This window comes from Theropithecus gelada, chromosome 5 (genome assembly GCF_003255815.1).
Source record: "Theropithecus gelada isolate Dixy chromosome 5, Tgel_1.0, whole genome shotgun sequence".
Lineage (NCBI taxonomy): Eukaryota > Metazoa > Chordata > Mammalia > Primates > Cercopithecidae > Theropithecus > Theropithecus gelada.
In genome coordinates this window covers 19,962,883-19,983,140 of record NC_037672.1, presented here as the reverse complement: position 1 = coordinate 19,983,140, position 20,258 = coordinate 19,962,883, and the positions used below count along the sequence as shown (strand labels likewise).

Below are 20,258 nucleotides of genomic sequence, written 5' to 3'. Positions count from 1 at the left end.
ACCTCCCTGACAGGCCCCAGTGTGTGTTGTTCCCCCTGATGTGTCCCGGTGTTCTCATCGTTCAGCTCCCGCATATAAGTGAGAACATGTGGTGTTTGGTTTTCTGTTCCTGCATTAGTTTGCTGAGGTTAGCAGCTTCCAGCTCCGTCACTGCAAAGGACATGCTCTCATTCATTTTTATGGCTGCATAGTATTCCATGGTATATATGTATGGTATATATGTACCACATTTTCTTTATTCAGTATATCATTGATGGACATTTGGGTTGATCATGTCTTTGCTATAGTGAATAGTGCTGCAATTAACATATGTGTGCATGTATTTTTATAATAGGATGATTTCTATTTCTTTGGGTATATACCCGGTGATGGGATTGCTGGGTCAAATGGCATTTCTGCCTCTAGATGTTGGAGGATTTACCACACTGTCTTCCACAATGGCTGAACTAATTTACACTCCCACCAATAGTGCAAAAGCTTTCCTTTTTCTCTGCAGCCTTGCCAGTGTCTGTTGGTTTTTGACTTTTCAATAATTGCCATTCTGACTGGTGTTAGATGGTATCTCATTGTGGTTTTGATTTGCATTTCTCTAATGATCAATGATGTTGAGCTTTTTTGTCATATGTTTGTTGGCTGCATGAATGTCTTCTTTTGAGAACCATCTGTTCATGTATTTCTTAAATAATTATATGAGAAAATCAAAATTACTCATTGATCCATGAGCTACAGAATGGATGTTGTGTTAGCAGGTGTGAAAACAACATTAATCTCCTTATGGGTTTTCATCAGAGCTCATGGATGACCAGGTGTATTGTCCGTGAGCAGTAATATTTTGAAAGGAATCTTTTTTTTTTCTGAAGAGTGGTTCTCAACAGCAGGCTTAACATATTCAGTAAATAACATTGTAAACAGGTGTGCTCTTATTCAGGCTTTGTTGTTGCACCTATGGGAAACAGGACAAACATGGTAAATTTAGCATAATTCTTAGGGACTCTAGGATTTTTGGAATGGTAAATGAATATCGCTTCAACTTAAAGTCACCAGCTGCATTAGCCCCTAACAAAGGAGTCAACCTGTCCTTTGAAGCTTTGAAGCCAGACATTGACTTCTCCACAGTTTTGAAAGTCCTAGATAACATTTTCTTTTAATAAAAGACCATTTTGTCTACCATGAAAATCTATTATTGAATGCAGCCCCCTCTCAATTCCCTTAGCTAAATCTTCTGGATAACTTCCTACAACTTCTACATCAGCACTTGCTGCTTCTTATATTATGGAGGATACTTCTTTCCTTAATCAACCACTGTTAGCTTCAAACTTTTCTTCTGTAGCTTCCTTATTTCTCTTAGCCTTCATGGAAATGAATAAAGTCAGGGCTTTATTCTGGATTTGACTTTGGCTTAAGGGAATATTGTGGCTAGTTTGAACTTCTACCCAGAGCCCTAAAACTTCCTTTCTATCAACAATAAGGCTGTTTCAGTTTCTTATCATTGGTGTATTTGCTGGAGTAGCACTTTAAATTTTCTTCAAAAACTCTTCCTTTGCATTCACAACTTGGCTACCTGTTTGGCACAAGAGTCCTAGCTTTTGGCCTGTCTTGGCTTCCAGTTTGCATTCCCTACTAACCTTAATCATTTCTAGCATTTGATTTGAACTAAAAGACAGGTGGCTCTTCCTTGCCCTTAAATAGTTACAGGCCATTGTAGCATTATTAATTGGTCTAATTTCAATAATGTTGTTTCTCAGGGAATAGGGAAGCTGGGGGAGAGGGAGAGAGATGGAGAATATCTGGTGTGTAGAGCAGTCAACACACACACACACATTTATTATTAAGTTCAACATGTTATCTGAGTGTGGTTTCTGGCGCCCCAAACAATTATGGTAGCCACATCAAAGATCACTGATCACAGATCACCGAAACAGATGTAATAATAGTGAAAAGGTTGTAAATATTGTAATAATTATCAAAATGTGACACTGAGACTTTAAATGAACACATGCTGTTCAAAGTGACTCTCGTTGACTCCCATAGACTTTCTCCATGCAGGGTTGCCAAAAATCTTTAGTTTGTAAAAAGAAAAAAATGTGATATCTGCAAGGCACAATAAAATGAAACAAAATAAAAGATGATATCTTTGTATGTGGTCTTTGTGTCTGGCTTCTTTCACCAAGCATAACGTGATTGAGGTTCACTGATGTTATAGCATGTACCTTTGCCCTTTTTTATAGCTGTTGAGTAATGTCCTGTTGTGTGACTATGCCACATTTTGTTTATCCATTCACTCATTGATGGACATTTGGCCTGTGTCCACTTTTTGGCTATTGTGAATAAAGTTGTGATGAACACTTCTGTACAAGTTTTGCTGTGAATACATGTTTTCATTTCTTTTAGGAAGATAGCTAGAAATAGAATTGCTGGGTTGTATAGTCATATATTAAGTTAGTTTTAATTTTTAAGACATGCTATTTGTTTGGTTGATGGTTTTTTGTTTGTTTGTTTTTAAATTTTGAGGGATTTGGAATTTAATGGCTGGAACTTTGTCCCATTGTCTGTCCAGTTTTAAATTAATCGTGTATTTGGGGAAGTGGAAGCATATGGAGATATAGCATTCTTCAGGAACCCTCAGTCATTACTGCTCATGAGATTTTCTGATCAGGTTCCATAGCTATTTATTTATTGCATGAAGTATAATTCTAAGAGACCTGATTAAATACTTGGAAATTGTGTCTCATTTTTAAATTAAAATTATTCAAAGGAGGCAAGATCATATGAAGTAAAAACCAAATATATATTGTAAATGAATATATTTAATATTTGAAATAAGAAACACAAGGAAATTTGTTTTCTACATTTCAAAGAGCTTTTTTCAAAATAATTCTTGAAGAACCAACTTTAGTGCTTTGTATCATGATACTTGCTGGTTACTATAATAAAAATTAATATTTTTGATGTTCAAATGAGGAGATATTTGATGAAGACAGCACATAGTCAAATAGAATAAAAATAACTGAAGGACCCTAAAGTAGGTATAGCTTGTTAAACAGCCTGTTACCTGCACAGCAAAACTTAGGTTATGTTTAGAAATAAAATTTGACTACTAACACAACATGAAAAATGTAAACAGCTGCAAATGAGATAAGATCTGCAAGTAAAATAAAGTAAAATTAGGATTCAGTAACATATTGATTTTCAGGATCTGAATTTTTTTTCTATGCAAGTGAAATAGAGCAAAGATGGAGTGGCTCTAACAAATGAGGGTATGTGATGAGCTCGGCAACAAATCAAGTGGGGCTGGTGGAACAATAGTATCAACTCATGACCAACAGCCTGGTTAATTGCATCGCTCTGGTCATTGTCTAGTCCCTCTATTATAAAAGGAATTCAACATTCTCTCGGGCATTTTTATGGTAAATTTAACCTCCCCAGAGAGTTTGTGGGTTTTAATTTTATTTTAGTAAAATACAAAGATAAGCTATATGCCATATTCAAATCTGTAAGCACATGAAATAGGTTATTGAAGTATATACATTATGTATTAGGATTTGTCCAATTTCATTTCTGCTGGTTTCCTGGGGATTTTTGTTTCAGCATTTGTGTTGGATTTTCTTGGCCATTGCATGCTGCAGTGCATAACAACTAAGCAGCTGTGAATATGTACAGAACTCTTCAAATATAACACCTGCTGCACCTGCCTTTTCCTAGCTCCCCATAGAGAGAAATTTATTTATTAAAAAGACTTATATATTAAAAATGAAATAAAGTCACATATATTTGGAAGAAGAAAAACTAAAACACTTCTCTTTGGAGAAATAAAACACTTCTCAAACTTAGAATATTATCTCTTACACACTAATGAAACATAGCATTTGTATTCCGCATAGTAGTTTATATTCTAGTTATTGCAGAACGAGTCTAATTATTTTTATTTCATTCATGTTTTAAATAAACTAATTTTATGGAATTCTACTTAATTAGTATGTGTTTTTAAAGAGTCATATTTTTAAGAAATCTTTAGATTAGATCCATACCTAGAGTGACTAATAAGAATGAGACAGACAAAAAAGAGGTTAAGTGGAGTGAGGAAATTTCCAACGTTTCATTAATCTCCAGAAGGGAAGTAGTATACACATTATCATTTGAACGAGACCATCTTTTAACTATATGCTAGTGGAATGAAGCTTCTCTGAAATTCTTCTTGCCTGGACAAACTCAAATCTGATAATCCCAAACCAGCTTGCTCACTACATTCCCTGTGTATCACTTTACTCTCTGAACAACCATGAATGATCACACATGCACACATTTATGTGCACATACTACTTTTCAAACTGTGAGTGTCTGATCTTTATCTTAATTAATAACCCTACTATTCTTGTTATCCATATTTGAAAAACGAAAGCCATTTCAATGCACCCCTTGCCTTCACATCTAATCAGTTTCTGAATTTTAGCATTTCTTTTTTGTTGTTATGTTTCATACAATTGTAAACACTTTTCCATTCGATTTCTACCGTGGAGAAGGCAGTATCATGCAGAGGTTAAGGACTCAGGCTCTGGAAGCCTGGTCTTAGATCTAGCACTTCCTTCCCATGTAAACTTGGGCAAGGCTCCTAATCTCTGTGTCTCAATTTCTTCCTTTGTACAGTAATCAAGTAGATGTAGGCTTCAGGTCTCAGGAGGTTTCAATTATTTTCATATGGACCTCTCCATAGGGCTGCTTGAGTTTCCTCACAATATAGCAGCTGCCTTTCTCCAGAGCAAGTGATCCAAGAAAGTACAAAGCAGAAGTTGCAAAATCTTTCTTAACCTAGCCTCAGAAGTCAGATAACTTCGTTTCTGCAATAACATGTTGATCACACAAGTGAGTGTGAGACCCCTCCCACAAGGATGTGAATATCAGGAGATGAGGCTCATTGGAACCATCGGGGGGACACTAGCAATTCTTATTGGCAATGTTCTTACTCTAAATCTGACTTTTCTTTCCTCTCGTTTTACATTATCCTCCCAGTCGAGCTTTCCCACACATCGTTCACATTTCTAGCAATCTTCTAGTCATCACCAGAGCTTCTCCTTATCAATTTCTGTGTACTTTGTATACCATTCAGATCTTAACATTTTGTCATATTAGGTGTTAATCTCTTCTTTGCTTTAGATAAAATTTTCATTGTATGAGGAAGTTGTAATTTTTCTGTAGTTGAATCCATCACTACCTTTGTTGTTACTTCTTCTCTGATGCAGAAAAGTACTATTCCTCTTAAAAGTTCATAAATATTTACTTCTGTTTTGAACTAGAGGGGTTATTTATTATTTTTAAATAACATTTTGATGTGGAATTTCTTTTACAATCTTTTATAAGGTACAGCACTAAATTAAATTATTTAGTAAGCTTTTTTCTTTTAATTGTGGTGATATCTATTTACATTATTCTCAATTTATATTTCACTGGTCTCCATTTTCTAATTTTTGTAGCTAATGATTATTTTTTATTTAAAAAGTTTTGTCATCTTCATTATGATTAGCCCATATAGTATCTGTAACTCAGTATCTCTAAGAAATAGAAATTAGATTTATAAGCATGCGTTTGATTTAGCTTGGCCAAATAACTCAATTCTCAATTTTTTTTCCGTATTTCTTTACCTGGGATTACAAATTGTGAAATCCAAAGAATTTTTGGGTATACTGATGTCTTGTTTGTGAAGAAATTTCCTTCTTGTCATCCTGGGCACAGTGTTAATGTTTGTTCAATTGCTTTTCTAATTTTTTAAGGCATGTTGCATTCAGCTTATGTTACCCTTTAAATCAGATGAGGAATGAGAGTAAATGCTTTCAGTACTGGAATAGGAGTAAAGTCACATTCCAATTGTAATTAAGGGCTATTAGGAAGGTAACTCATTTTCCCACAAATTTGGTGCCAGTTATGTCTGGGTTTGAAGACACTATAATGTCACCTATTAATGATGTTTAGTAGTCTCTGCTTTTATGAAGTGTCATGTACAACTCACAGTTGTTGTTCTAAACAATGTTGCCTGCTCAACCTTAATGGTTTTATTAGAAAGAGTCTCAAAAGTGTTTTTTTATGGTGGGAAGCCAGCGATTTGTGCAAGGATAAACTTTTGAGAATGTGCATATAGTCTTTTAAATTATTTATCTTTATGTATAGCACTGTCTCAAAACCGTTATTTTTTTTTTTGAGGTGTTTCGTAGTTGCAAAGTACTTGTATACCTTTGAATGATAGGTTTTACCTTGTATCTTATACTTCTGTATGTGTTCTTAACTGATGCTTTCAGATCATGTTGGCCCACCTGTCTGTAGTAGTACTATTCACGTTATATTATATGCAGTCATGTACACCACTGTTCCTAGATTAGGCTGCAAGCTGGTGAGTTCTTGACAGGTTTCCAGAGACCTGGCTAGTCATTGCTTGGGCCGTCTGGCTGTTTGTTTATTTCTGTCATGGAGTATGCTCCCGGCCCATCATCTGGGACTTTGAGCCCCTGAAACTGAGGGAAAGGAAAACGCATCATTTGGTCCTCATTGGCTCTCTACCCTTCTGCTGAAGGAGCATATTGCCAGGAATCTCAACATGTGGTTAAGGATGTAGGTGGGAAGGAAGAAGGAGTCACTACAGAACTTTAGACAGATGGCTCTCATTTCAGGGCAGCTCACTCAAATAAATTCATTCTTTAACCATAACATATATTTTGCAAAACAGAATAGATATAAAAGAAGAAAAGCAATATTGACCACTCTGGGTCTAGAACTTGTAGTGGATTGTATACGTAACCTAAAAATGGCATAAGCTCTGGCTGGTGGATTATTCCTTTTAGACTGACTCCTGCTGAGTAATATAGAGACATTCATTCTTTAATTCTCCATCTTTGGGAGGCCAAATAGCATTCTCAGTGTGCTATCAGGATAATACCTCAATACCTTAGGATAGTACCTCAACACCTATATATATATATATATACACACACACATATATATATATTTTGGAATTAAATAACTTGATTCATGGAAGCACCTTTAAGGAAGACCTGGGATATATAAAATGCTCAACAAATGCTAGTAATGTGTAATAATTAAATCATTTCACAGTTACATGGGAACTGGAATAGAGAAGAAACTCGTGATAGTAGACATTGCAGAAGTTTCTGGGTTGGACAAACTTGAGTTTGAATTCTGGCTCTGCCATTTACTAACTGTGTGTCTTGGCCAGTTGCTGAGCCTATCTGAGTCTTGGTTTCCTCGTCAGTATAACAGAAATAAAAATTGTTGTTTTTCATGGTATTATGGACTGAATGTTGGTTTCGCCTCAAAATGTGTATGTTGAAATCGAACCTTCAGTGTGATAGTATTAGGGTATGGTGTCTGTAGAAGGTAATTAGGTCTTGAGGGTGGAGTGCTCATGAATGGGATTGGTGTCTTTATAAAAGGAACTCCATAGAGGTCTCTCGCTCTTTCCGCATGTGAGGATATAACGAGAAGTCAGCAGTCTGCGACATGACATAGGGCTCTCACTGAAACCCAATCATGCTGGCACAGATTTTGGACTTCCAACCTCCAGAGCTGCGAGACATAAATTTCTGTTGTTTATAAGATACCCATTCTATGGTATTTCATTATAGCAGCTCAAACTGGTGAAGATGCATAGTTATGAAGATTAAAGGAGAATTCATACGTAAAATAGATGACATATGTTTGACAACACTCGGTAAAGGGATTTACTAGTTATGAAATGAGAAATCAGAATTCAAGCCCCAGTCTTTTCACTCATTAGCTATGAAATTACCTTATTATCTTAAGCCTTAATGCCCTTTTCTGGAAAATGAAGAGGGATATAAAATGGCTTTCAATATCTGTACATATGTCTACCACTTTTTAATTAGCATTTAACTTTCAAAATTTACTTGTTAATGATTTTATTTTTCCTGCCATATTTTAATCCTAGAATTATTCATCTTCGTATGTACAGAAGCTAGCACAGTGCTTGGCATATAAAATTTGCTCCACAAATGCTGAGTGAATGAAGAGATGCATGAATTCAGGGAAGGGCAAATATATATTTTCATGAGAATGATGCATGAGCAGTATTAAAGAACAGAGAAATAGTGACTTCCCTGATTCCACACAAGCTACAGTCAGGCATTAGAAAGTTGGAAATTGGTTGAACAAAAAGCCCCCAAAGATGACAGCATTTTCGTCTACGTAAAAATATTCCTAACACAATTTCATATGTCAAAATCAAGTTTATTTTCACTGCCATTGAAATGTGAGATGTAATTGGCACTGATCCTATTAAGTTTATTCTGTTTTTGCTCTATATTCTTTGTAAATTTAGTCTAGTAATATTTTCTCGTTACAGTCATTTACCCAATTTTTTTCACAAACGTGTGAAGAGAAAACATCATGTGTAAATTTCTAACCTTCTAAAACACATTTTATTTCAAATTTGATTATTTTTCAAAATGAGACTTAACAAATGATAGTGAGGTCCATATTTGCAAAAAATCTTTTCTAAGGTTTTTCAAAGCTTTTTACCGGAAAAACAAAATTATGTTTGCAAAACAATCTGTGATTTAAAATACGTTTAAAATATTTGAGAGGATAATACAACTGAATACATAAAAACTTTTCCTTTTTAAGATGGAAGGACCTATTTTTCTTAAGTGGTACCTTTAGTGTGAATTGTTCTTAAACAGTATTTAGAAGGCAAGTGTATCTGGTGAGAACACACATGGTTATGAGGATGTGGTTATGATACCTACCTAAGTTTCGGGGGTATATGCTGCTCCTTCTTAGCTGCAAACTTGTTTTTAGATTTCTCTCAGGACTGTGCATTGAATTTTCTATGGTCTTTGTTTCAGCAAAGTGTATCTGTTCCACTGCCTCATTCATTCAATAAATTATCTGTGTCACACTGTGGTATACGGCACTGGCACATCATGTTGATAGTTACCCTTATGGAGCTAAAAGTTCAGTGGAAGCAACAGTCATTATGCAAATAAACACACAAATAAATATGTGTAATGAAACCTTGAGATGAGCTCCACGAAGGAAGAAAACAGACTATACGTTTGAAAAATTATAATGGCATGGGCAGGGGAGAGGGGCTGCCAATTTGCAATGACAGAATCACAGAATATCTTTCTGGGGAGGGGACATTTGTAATAAAAACTAAAATGAAAAGGAGCAGAAGGAAGGATTGAGGACAGAAAGTCGCAGAATATTCCAGATAAAGGAAAGAAGCTGGTATATTTTAGGAACCATATCAGGAGGACAGAAAACAAGGGGGAGTATGTGTGTGAGGTGTCATAGAATAAATAACCACTATAAGGTTATCCAGAGATCAGGCTTTGCATTTTGGAGTGATCAAGTTTGTATTTTGAAATGATCACTCTGGGTTGAAATGTGAAGAAGCTGGGTGTTCAAGTATACAACAGAAGATATTAGGAGAATACAAGGAAGTTGCAATGGCCCAGGAATGAGGTGATAGCTCCATGGACCAAGAAGGGACTGCCCAGTAGAGAGAGAAGTGAGCAAATGAGATTTGTTGTGGAACTTGTGGCCTTTCCCAGTTTTTTACTTTTTAATATCTAAAAACTGGACGTGTCTTTTAGTCAAGGCATTTCATGGCTTATTTTTCAACATTGTTTTTCTTTCTTAGTTATACTTAAAATAATGACGCATGTTACCATTGATGACATCTTAGATTCAGTGCTGTATTAGTTCATTCTCACATTGCTGTAAAGAACAACCTGAGCCCGGATAATTTATAAATAAAAGAGTTTTAATTAACTCACAGTTTTGCAAGCTGTACAGGAAGCCTGGCTGTGAAGGTCTCAGGAAATTTACAATCGTGGTAGAAGGTGCAAGAGAAGCAGGCACATCTTACATGGCCAGAGAAGGAGGAAGAGAGCAAAGGGGGAGGTGCTAAACACTTTTAAAGAACCAGATCTTGTGAGAACTCACTCACTATCATGAGAACAGCAAGGGAGAAGTCCGCACCCATGATCCAATCACCTTCCACCAGGCCCCTACTCCAACACTGGAGAATACAATCTGAGATTTGGGCAGGGACATAAATCCAAACCATACAAAGGGGGTATGGTAAAACTTGCTAAAATTTTATGAGGGGCCGTAGCCTTATTTCTTTCCTTAAGAGAGTTATATTTTTAGTTAAGTTATCTGAAGTTATAATAGGATATGATATCACATAAGGAAATATTCTATAACAAAATATTTATTCATTTCACAAAAGCTTTCTGCTTCTAGGCATTGATTGGGGTGTTGTATATACAGTGGTAAGAGAATAAAGCAAGAATAGTTGCTTCATAGGTTTCTAGAGTGGCTGGGAAGATGGACATTGAAGAAATAATGAATGCTGTTGAATTCTGTGAAGGAGCAGTACAGTTTGATATGGGCAGGGGGAAAAAGATGTGTCTGATCTTGTCAAGGGAGAGAAGGCAAAACATCTTTAGGAAATGACATTGATTCTGAGACCCAAAAAATGAGGAGTTAATAGGAAGAAGGAGTAGGGAAGAGTAATTCTACGCTTGTTTCATGGCACATTTGAGAAATGGAAAGGTTAGTAGGGCTGGAACACAGAGGAAATAATGAATCATGAGTCTGAGGAGACATGCAGGCCCCAGATATGGCTGGGTCTTATCTCATAGACAGTGAGAAGGATGGAAGAAGTTGATATAATAAATTTTGCTTTTCATTGATGTCTTGTGGTCATTACCTACAGAACGCATTTGTAGGGTGAGAAATGAAGGGCAAGAATGAACGTACGGATACCTGTATAAGAGACAGTAGCAGAGGTTGTGAGAATGGAAATAATTGAACAAACATATGAGATATTTAGGATGTAGAATGCACAGGGTCGGGTGCCAGATTGGAAGGTAATCAACTATCTTAATTTTAGCTTAAAAAATTCTACCTCCCAAGAGACGCCTCAGTTCCAGGCAATTCAGTGTGGTTGGTCATTCTTGGTGGCAGAATGAGAAATCATATCAGACTTCCATTTTCTTGACTTGAACAATGAGGTAAATGATGGTGCAATTTCCTGAGTGAGAGTCCTGAAGGGGGCCAACTTTTCAGATACAATGGCATATGGTTTTTAGTTGCCAGCGACACATTTCAGCACACATTTGAATAGAAATTTTTGAAACTCAGAAGCAAGATCTGTCCAGGAGACGGACATTTAGGATTTGTGGCATGACCAATAGAGCCATAGAATTGGAAAAAATTGAGGTTGTATTGAGTGAGAAGGGAAGCGTATCTTGAAATAAATGTTGATAATTTTTATCATTTAATGTCTACTGAAGGAATAAGAGGCAGCAAAATACATTCAGAATGAGTGACTGGAGAGAAAAGAAGAAAAAACAGAAATGAAGACCCAGTGGACATTTGAAGGGAGGATTGAGTGGTGTTGAGTGCTGCTGACAGATATATGTGATAACAGAAGTCCATTGAATCTTGTGACATATGGGCAAGAGCAATGTTTGTAGATGTATCCAAACATAAACCCGGTTGTGTTGGAATTGTGTTGTGGAGTGAGTGAGAAAATGCAGACAGCAAGTGAAGGCTTTTATGAAATCTTGACTCCAACAGGATAATTAAGATTCTACCACCTGGCCAGGTGCAGTGACTCACGCCTGTAATCCCAGCATTTTGGGAGGCCGAGGCATGTGGATCACCTGAGGTCAGGAGTTGGAAACCAACTGGGCCAACATGGTGAAACCCCATCTCTACTAAAAACACAAAAATTATAATCCCAGCACTTTGGGAGGCTGAGGTGGGCAGATCATGAGGTCAGTAGACTGAGATCATCCTGGCTAACAAGGTAAAACCCCATCTCTACTAAAAATACAAAAAATTAGCCGGGTGTAGTGGCACACACCTGTAGTTCCAGCTACTTGGGAGGCTGAGGCAGGAGAATCACTTGAACCGAAGAGGTGAAGGTTGCAGTGAGCCGAGATCGCGCCACTGCCCTCCAGCCTGGGTGGCAGAGCAAGACTTGTCTCAACACACACACACACACCCCAATTAGCCAGGTGTGGTGGCGCACACCTGTAATCCCATGTAATCCCAGCTACTCTGGAGGCCAAGGCAGGAGAATCACTTGAATCAGGGAGGTGGAGGTTGCAGTGAGCTGAGATTGTGCCACTGCACTTCAGCCTGGGTGACAGAGCGAGACTCAAAAAACAAAAACAAACAAACAAACATAACAGAAAGAAAAAGAGAGAGAGGAAGGGAGGGAGGGAGGAAGAAAGAGAGGAAGGAAGGGAAGGGGAGGGGAGAGAAGGAGAGGGGAGGGAAAGAACAGAGTCTGCCATCTAAAGGAACATGTGAAGATTAGGTAGCATTCTTTGATTGTTTTAGGGAGATTTTAACAGAGAGAAAGATCTTGAAGGAATTGAAAGAAAAGAGCTTAGGGTCTTAATAGTGGGAGAATAAAGAGGATCGAGAGCATAGATAGAAGAATTTTTCTTAGCTAGAAGAACCACCGCTCTGACTGTGACAGAGGGAAAGAAGACACGAATGCTGCAAACACATCTTGGAGTCATGTTATGTGTAAAGTGTGCTTCCCAGGAAATGCTTCACTAACCTTCATGTGTCAAATTATGCTTCATGAGAAAAGGTACAGTAAGCAGCCCAATAAATGATGATTATGTATCATATATTCATAATTGCATGTATTATAGCTTTACTGTTGGAGCAATTACATTTTAAAATGTATTTTAAAATTCTTGTAAATCCAATAACTACCAGGCATTCAGGGTTCAGAAATGGCACTGTGACTGTCATCAAGAACTTTCAATACGATGATGGAGACGGGCATTTAAATAGATAATTGCAATAGAGTCTGACAGGAAGTGGAACTAGAGTGCGGTGAAAGTAAACAGCATGGGACAGAGGCATGAGAGAATAATATTAATTAAGATTTGGGTTTAGCCACCAGAATGAGACTGAAATAATTTTCACTTGACAATATAGAATTGTTAGTCCCTCCAGGGGTGGGTGAATGAAAAAAAATACAACTATTCTGTTCTATGAGGTCGTGCAGGGATCCAGATTTTTAGAGCTTTTTTGCTCCACTATATCTACATGACAAAACCTGGCTCCCCACCACCATATACATGTTCAAGTCCACAGGGAGGGAACAGAGGAAATGGAGGATTACTTATCTTTCTGATTCAGCCTGCTGGCCTGGAGTGATGTGGTTGGAATTCCTTCATCTTATTCATTAGTATAACCTGGAAGTGCAGTGGAGTTAACAAACTTAACCAATGATGGAAGGATAGATGCCTTATCTTTCTGGATGATTATAAGGTCATTTTGTAGGCTGGCTTCTCAGATGTCCTAGCACATGTGTGAACTTCTGATTTCTAGCAGTAACTTTGTCAAAATACATTTATACTGGCTTTCCTCCATCCTTGTATCACTCTCTATGCTTTTCTCACTCCTCCTTCCTGAGATCATGCATTTAGTAAACTATTTACATCCAATTCCTTGTCTCAGGATCTGCCTTTGGGGGAACCCAAACCAACTAATCAGATAGAGCAGCAGCCTTGACCAACCAGAATTGGTATCTGTTGGCTTGGCGTCACTAGGGTGTCCCCACTTGACATCAGCTCTAAAATCATGGAGGCAGGAAATTGCCTGGTCATTTCAAAAAGCCATGAGAAATACATATGAAATAATGAAACAGACTTCATTATAGAGAGAGGAACAGAAGGCTGCAGAGTTAGATGGGTGTCTTAGTCAGCTCAGGCTGCAATAACAGAATTCTATAGACTGGATGGCCTCAACAACAAGCATTTATTTCTCACAGGTTTGGAGCCTGGAAGTGTGAGATCGGGGTGCCAATATGATTGGGTTTTCAATGAGGGCCTTTCTGGTTTGCAGATAGCTGCTTTCTTGCTATGTGTATCCTCATATGGCCAATTGGCAGAGAGAGAGATTGAGAATCTCTTGTGTCTCTTTTTATAAGAGCTTGAATCCTATTCATGAGAGCTCCTCCCTAATGACCTAATTATCTCCCAAAGATCCCACCTCCACATACCATCATATTGGGGTTTAGGCTTCAGCGTATTAATTCAGGGGTGGGGCACAAACATTGAGTCCATTCAATGTGGTTCAAATTGTGAGGACCTTTTAATATATAGAACATATGTGTATTTAATATAGCTATATAATAATATAGATATTATATAAGTGTAATATGTGTGTGTATATAATATGGGATCTATATTTAATCCTGTGGAATGACACGAAGTCAGTAGCAGTAAATTATTCAATGTTTGTTTTCTTTATGTACTTATGCATTTAGTAGAGGAGTCACATATTTGGATAGGGCTTCAAGAAGGCATATGTTGAGAATAAATTACAGGAGACAATTATGTAGAAAGAAGGTGTCCAAAGTGGCTATTTTAGGCATCCAAGTGAGAAATGAGGATCTAAATAGGGCAGGAGGGGAGCCACAATACTGGGGATGGAAAAAGTTCATATATATTCTAGAAAAAGATGCATAAATTAAGGTGCTGTTAAAAGTATTTGACAACTGGTCCTGCAAGGTACCAGCTAGTAAGAAGGGACTTTGACTGTATATCCCCAGTATGGCAGAACCGGTACATCCTAGATGATTGGCACTCTGGGTGTAAAGAATCCACACTGAGGAGCACCCAGTCTATTCTCAGGCCTAATATGATTTCTTCTAACTTTCCAAATGGCATGGAGAAGGGAATCATAGCCCTATGTAATGTCATTTAGATTTATCCATTGCCCCATCATTGCCATTTCTCTTGCATTTTAAGGATTTCTGGAACAATCTAATTTAAGATATGTTCAAGTGTTTGTATCAATTCACTTTTGATGACTAAGTCATAATTGTCACCGCACCCTGAGAACAGTCCACTTCCACCATTGCATGGCTAACCTGCATTTTCTTTTCTGCTACTCACAAGACCTTCCTAGTTAGGATATGCTGATGGACCTAAAATACATGTCAGAGCAGGTGTTAGCATCCCACTGACAATCAAGGCAAGAATTAACACTTAACTCAGGAGAAATGACCTTTTATTCTTTCCGGAAATGTTCCAGTCCTGCTGGAGCCACAGCAGAAGGAGGTTGATTTGCTCAACAAATATCTATTCGTTGCAGGCTATAGCTCAGCAATCAGAAGACTATCTTGGGAGACATCGGGGTGGAAAAAGACTACATGACCCTCAGGAGTTTTATAGGTTTGTGCAGAGGTAAAATGCCCCTGTGTTTCCTAGAATCTAACTGGACTTCCTATGATTTCACAGAGTTAGAGGTGAACATGCAGTGTTTTTACATGCCATTTCCCCTGATGCCAATTCCAGAATATCAAAGAAGGGAGTTGTGTTAGTTTTCTGTGACTGCTGTAAGAAACTACGACAACTTGTTGACTTGATACAACAGATATTTATTATCTCTTCGGTTAGGAAGGCCAGAAGCCAGAATTCAAGGTGCCAATAGGGTCACATTTCTTCCAATGGCTTTAGAAGATAACCCATTCCTTGCCTTCCAGCTTCTAGTAATTCCAGGAATGTCTAGGTTTACGGATGCCTGTCTCTAACCTCTGACTCAGTTATCTCATTGCCTCTTCTCTTGTGTGTATCTGCCTCCCTCTAGACTGAGAAGCCCAGAGGGAGACAGAGATCTCCCTCCCTTTTAAAGGGATACATGTGACTTCGCCTAGGGTCCACTTGGATAATCCAATGTAAGAACCTCCTTTGAAGATCCTTAATTTCATCAGGTATGCAAATACAATTTTTTATGGATAAGCTCCCAGGAAGTAGTACCTGGGCATATCTCTTTTAGGGGCTATGATTTAATGTATTACAAAGGTAAAGTCTAGTCATTTTTGAGGGGGAAGGAAAGAGGGAGAGAAAACAAAGAGAGAGGAAGAGAGAGAGGGAGAAGAGAGACAAGAAGCAAGAATAGGAATCTTCCTTAGGGATAAAATAAACCGATTAGCCAAAGAAGAGTCTTCACCTACAGTCAATTCTCACTTTTGTCTGAATAAGAAACAGAGACAAAAGAAGTGAAGAAGAAAACAAAAGCAAGGGTGAGGGGTAAAGACTGCAGCCTTTGCAACCAAAGAGACCTGCATCCAAACCCCACTGAAACAACTCACTAACTATATTACTCTGGAAATATCTTTAACATGGCCATGATAAGAGCTAAAATACAGAGTTACTTTACTGCTTATGTAAAATGTTATATTTCTGTGTCTACATACATGATAGATAGATAGATAGATAGATAGATAGATAGATAGATAGATAGATAGATAGACAGATGAATAACCTGGCACAGAATATGGCACACAGTTTGGAGCTCTATGTAGTCATTTTCCTCAAAAGCATCAAGTACACATTAGTTACTGTTATCATGAGCCCATTTTTCTTTTGGAGGAGAGCAAATCAGATTCAGAACCACCGTCTTCAGTTCTAGATGAATTAATCCTACTAGCTTATCTCATTTGTCATCATTTCTGATATTGCTCTTAGGTAACGAGGTTTTTTTTGCCCTGTAAGACTTTATTACTTCTTCCTCCTGCCCCAGACACTGTAAATTTCAGTGGCATCCAATAGAATAGGAAGTAAGACTTCTCTTTAAGGCAGATGTCTGTTATATTGCTGTAATAAAGCAAGTTGTTGGGTAGGAAAATACTACAGAGGCTTGAGTTCATCATAACTCATGATAATCTAAATGATCTGTTAATGAGGTTGCTCTTTGAGTGATACATCATTCTAAACTATGGGACAATGGGTGCAATAAAGTCTTTACAGAAATTCCCTGGGGTGTTTTTGCTCCTAGTAGCTGTCTTTGCTTAAGTGCTTCTAACGACACCTTCTAGTGGAAATGGAAGTGTTTGGCTAATGCAGTCTCAAAATGGGAGTTGTAGACTCTTAGTGGTGTCTCATGCGCCTTAATGAGCTATCAGCTGTTGTTTTCCTTTAAATACTTAAAAATCAGCATGAGAAAAAATCATTATATTTATTTCTAACATAGCAAAAGAGAAATTTTAAAAATTCACTCATACCAAAGGCTAAAATAATCTGAAAAAGTCAGGTTCTGCATTAGAAGGATCAATTCATATCCACTAAAAAGAATAGATCTCTTTTTTGTGACATTTTCAGCAATTGGCCTTTTCAAAGGAGAATTAATTTTTCGGTGTAGGATTAGTGCCATCAGAAATGAAGATTTATCTCATTATTTGAGATAGAGCTTTGAAATTTGCAAGCTGAAGACATATTTCCTCCATTTGATAGATGGTATCTTCAAAGATTGTCTTCTACATCTTAATGTGTGAGCCATGTCTGTTTGTGTGTGTACATAAAAATTCCTTAATTACTCTCTCAAAATCCAGTGAGCTATTCAATAGAATTCATTGCTCTTATCAGCAATTGACCTTTTCAAAGGAGAATTCAATTGGCATATAATGCATATGGTGTAAGTAAAGACTTGTTTTGTAATCATGTAATCAAATAAAAATATTATACTGGAACTTCAAATTAGTGACAGAAAGCACAACCATGTGAAATGTTATTCTTATCAGAGACAGTCAATAAGTGATTGCATAGTTTAGAAGATTTACTTTTCTTACCTTCTCAATAAATAATTTCTTCTTCTATAGTCTTAACAAAAATTGGGGTTGTTCTGAGGTTAATTTTAAAACATCCTACCAAACTTCATGACATTTGACTGTAATTGAGCTTCACTTATTGGGTCATGCAAGGAAGTCTAACCCCATACCCATGATCAAAGTTTTGAGATTAATTGTAGATTTATCCAAAAAATGAGCATAATCACTAACAAGAACGTTAATTTTAGAACTTAATACATTTATTTCTATAGTACTATGTTTGTTCTTTTTTCACTTCATCTCTGAAACAATAATCAGCTAGGCATTGTCATCAGAAGCTTCTTTTAAAGTCAATTTCATAGCAACAACTGCAGTCTTACTGGAAAGGCTCTAGAAGTTCAGAAATGCCGATTCCAGTCAGGTCTTTGCACAGTACTAAAATTCAGTCCCCACAGTATATCATGCCTCTTAAAGCGATAACCTTCAGAGCAGACTATATGAGACAGAATTTATGGGCTAATAACTAATTTATAAAAGCACACTTGATCTAACATGTTATTTAAATTAAAGTTGAACATCTAGAGTGAAAGTGAAAAAAAGAATCTGAATCCCATTAAATACTTGTGGAGGATATTTTCTATAGACTGCACGCTACTCTTCAGGTTTTTATTAATTCTTCTGTTTTATTAATTCTTTCTGTAGAGGTGTTGCCCACTGAATAGTGAGTGATTTTGTTTGTTTCTTGAAATTAGCACAAGTGGAAAACACCACTGGTAGTTCAAATATGTTTATTGAACACCGATGATATGCAAAACACTGGCCTAGACAGTATAGGAATAACAACATTAGAATAAATAAAATAGGTAAATAAATAAAATGCATCTCAATAATTTTTTATAGGATCTTATATCTTAGGCGAGAGGATTCAATATGTATGAAAATGATTAAATAAGAATTAAAATATCACATGCTATGAAACTTTGTTAAGGTAAAGTCCTCTGTAAATTTAAGGAAGAAAGATCTTATTGTTCAAAAAGGAAATAGAAGAATTGGCATTTGAACTGATTTATAAAATAATTTGTAGATGTAAGCATAATAATGAAAATATTAGCATACACTTCTATAGTGTTTGTTACGTGCCCACTTTTCTAAAGGCTTTTGCATCTATTAACTCAACCCTATAAGGATGGTGTCATGATAATCCCCATATCATAGGTGAGGAAATAGTTGTGTAAAAGTTAAATAACTTGCCTGGGATCACAGAGCTAGCAAGTGGAGAGGTGGAGGAGCCTGATTTATCTCTGGCCAGGCTGGGTCAGAGTCTATGTATTTACAAATGGCCCCTCAGGGAAGACACATTGGATGAGTTGCAGAATGTGTTTGTTTCCTATTACTGCTGCAACAAATTGCCACACACCTGGTGGCTTAAAACAGCACAAATTTACTATCTTACAATTTTGCAGTTCAGAAATATGAGATGGGTTTCACTAAGGTAAAATCAGATGTCATCAATGTGCATTCTTTTCTAGAAGGAGAGTCTATTTCCTTGCCTTTCACAGCTTCTAGAAGCCATCCCCATCACTTGGCTTATGGGTCCTTCTTTGTTCAAATCTAGCAATTGCATCATTTTGACCTCTGCTTCCTGGTATCACATCTCCTTCTGGGACTCTTGACTCTCCCACCTCCCTTTTTCACTTATAAAAACCATTATGGTTACATTGAACTGACATGGATAATCCAGAATATTCCCCTTATATTCCAGTCAACTGATTAGCAACCTTAATTTCAATTACAACCTTAATTCCCCCTTGATATGTGACATAACATATTCAAAGGGTCTGGGAATTAAGACATGAACACCTTTGTGGGTCTGTTAGTTATTTTGCCTACCACTCAGAGCACGAGTTTAGGTTCAGTGATGAGAAAGAAGGAGCTATTAAGAGAAAGGCAATCTGGTTTGGCAAAATGAGAAAGGGAGCAATTTGTAAAAAGTGTAGGATGGCAGTCATACGGAGCACATTACCAATCAAATAGGAGTTCAATAAATGAATATCTCTAAATCTCTCTAAAAATTTTTTAACAGCAGGATAATCATTTTTCCCACCTAATTTTAAATATGTAATCTCCACAGATACTTACTGAGCATTTATTACATTTTGGGGGTGTATTAAAAATACATCAGATTTATATTTTAATTGACTCAACATTTAAAAACTTAAATGAGCCAATTGTGTGAGATACCAAAAAATGGGTCACAGATGTGTTGTCAAAAGTGGCCTTGTTGGAATCTCTAAAGAGTCCTTTCTATAAAGGATACCTTTCGTTCCGGCCTCAATACTGAGAAAGCTGAAAAATAAGCAGGAAGGATAGAGGCCAAGTCATAACCAGGTTGGGGCACATGACTTTCAAATATGGGTAAAGTGCAGCTGCTAATATGAACCACAATCTGACCTGTATTGTAGGGCAATTTGGCTTCCAAAAGGGAGGCTCCTACAGAATTTACAGATGTAAAGCATGGAGTGAAAGAGGACAGCCCAGGATCTCTACAGGAAGGCTGTTTCTAGACAGAAGAGTTACTCTTCTTATAAGTTTTCACTTATAAGGTTCTTATAAGTGAAAAAGGGAGGCGGGAGAG

At 37.0% G+C, this 20,258-nt stretch overlaps 1 protein-coding gene across 6 annotated transcripts in view; it reads left to right on the top strand.

The window, feature by feature from the left end:
* KCNIP4 (potassium voltage-gated channel interacting protein 4) overlaps nucleotides 1-20,258 on the top strand; it is a 1,213,657-nt gene that overhangs the window by 845,976 nt on the left and 347,423 nt on the right. The gene's annotated exons all lie outside the window — the stretch shown is intronic.